We start from the raw sequence: 2601 nt of genomic DNA on the forward strand, positions 1-2601 counted from the left end.
TCAGCTGCAGCTGCAGCTACAAAACATTACTCTCATGATGGCTCGGGCTATTACATTTGAGGAAATAAAGTTGATGACTGCAATGACAAGTTTTAAAAAAAACAGTTCGAGCCTATGGGTTAAGAGGGAGAAAGAATTGTTGTTGCCATGTTCCAAAAGAAAACACAACTATCGTGGATTACATAAAAAGGTGTTTGTATACTGTATCTTTTTCACATTTAATACCTGTCTTAGATTAAATTCCTTACGACTAACACAATTAAACACAATTACATGAACACTATTGGAATTGCAATGGTGATACTATATTGTACATTTATTCTAACCTTATTTCTGTCTTGTAGGATAATAGTGTGTTACCAAAATCATGCAATTCTGGCTATTCCATAACCTGCAGTATAAATAGGAACTACAGGAACAGTCAGAATGTCATGCTTTCAGTTAACACACTACTATCTTACAAGACATAAATATGGTTAAAACTGAGAGGTAAAAAAGTAGTCTATAGAAATACAAACAGTATGATCAGAAAGGCAATACAATAAATTACTGCTTTAAGTTCTGTGTTTGTATGTGTCACAAGCAAGTGGACAAGCAGTCTGGACCTGAACTCACAACCTTGGGCGGCCTGCTAGCAAGGAGGCTAAAACCCCATGGGTGCAAGCATCTGTCGCTAGCACCAGTGTTGAAGGTATACTTACTACAAGGCAGTGTACCCGCTGGCTACCGTTACGCTATGGAGGACTGAAAGTGCCAAAATTCAATAAATAAATACACCATCAATAATTATTTAAATGTGTCATTAATTAATTTAAATGGGAATTAAATACATCAATGTTTTATTAAATGTGTCATTAATTAATTCAAATTGGAAATAAATACATAAATGTTTCATTAAATGTGTCATTAATTAGTTAAATACAAATTCATTTTATGTCAAAAAACACATTTAATTATTTCACTATTTAATTAATTATGTCATGGTCCTGTGTTGCAGCGCATCAATAATTTATTTTATCTGTCAAACTCACCCATCAAAGTCAGTGGGCGGATTCCTAAAACCTGATTGGTTACCCTGCACATCAAGTCAAGGCTTACCGATTCAAGATATTTGGATTGACGCAGGCCTCATTCCTAAACGCTGTGTCAAACAAAACTTTTTCTTAAACGCTAAAAATCCAGAGCGTGCGAGATGAAGAAAACGGAAAATCGATCCAGTAGTGGACCATGGATTAAATACCTCGAAAGCAATTTAGCCATCAACAGAAATGCAAAACAAAATTGAAAAGTCAGTAAGGAAAGCTAAAATGTATGGGGAAATACGAGGAGAGTTGGTTTCAAAAGGACAGGGTTCAAAAGGACAACAGACCTAATAACAAACACATTACAAATAATAAAGAGGGCTTTCATCCATCAAAATGTGTTGGTTTGTCTGCTTTGTATACATTATCTCTTTCAATCTGGCTTGTTGTTTTTGTGTGATATTACACTTGATATTAACAGTTGACTAAGCAAGTTCTTGTAGCAGCTAGCTGCTAGCTGTCGTGAGGTACTATGCTAGTCAACTCCCATCATGAGCTGCATTGCCTGCTTGTAGAAAACCCGTAGTTGCATCATTAACTGAGACCGTGATTTAGTGCTGGTTTTGTATTGTGTGTACTGTAGAAGACTTGCCACTTGAAAAAAAGAAGCTCTTGACTAAGCACGTTCGTGTAGTAACTAGCACTAGCTGCTGTAGGTTACTGCTACAGTTGTTAAGTAGCTAGTCAACTCCCGTCATGAACTGCATTGCCACTCGTCTGATCTACGTGAGAAAATATAGAAAGCCATGGCCAAGTAAACAGAACTTTTATATGTCGTGGAAAATTCTAAGAGTTCTGAAGAAACTTCTCAAGGCAAATAGGTGTGAATATGCTGAAAGGTTTATTTCAGAGGAATTAACTACTGCTGAGCTGGTCCATGGAGCATCTCAAAAACTCTAGTCTAAAGTGATCAAGTAAACAGAACTTTAACTTTAGGTCGTATGGTACTACATGGTATTAAAAAGTTAAACAAAATTTAAGTTTTATCGAAATGAATTTGCGTTCTCACTGGAAGAAGACCACTCGTGAATAACTCACAATTTTAACCAAAGTAACATGTCACAAGATTCCATAACGTTAAGTTTTGGTGCTGGAACCGGTGGAAAAATGTCTCTCTCCAGGCACTTCAGACTAAAGCAATGGATCAGAGTAAATCAGCGTTAGCCCCGCCCACTGACTTTGATGGGTGAGTTTGACAGATAAAATAAATTATTGATGCGCTGCAACACAGGACCATGACATAATTAATTAAATAGTGAAATAATTAAATGTGGTTTTTTTTACATAAAATGAATTGGTATTTAATAAATTAATGACACATTTATTGAAACATTTATGTATTTAATTCCAATTTGAATTAATTAATGACACATTTATTGAAACATTTATTTATTTAATTCCAATTTAAATTAATTAATGACACATTTAAATAATTATTGATGGTGTATTTATTTATTGAATTTTGGCACTTTCAGTCCTCCATATTACGCATGGATAGACATGAAAGTTCCTAAGTGGT

This window comes from Sprattus sprattus, assembly GCF_963457725.1.
Source record: "Sprattus sprattus genome assembly, chromosome: 2".
Lineage (NCBI taxonomy): Eukaryota > Metazoa > Chordata > Actinopteri > Clupeiformes > Clupeidae > Sprattus > Sprattus sprattus.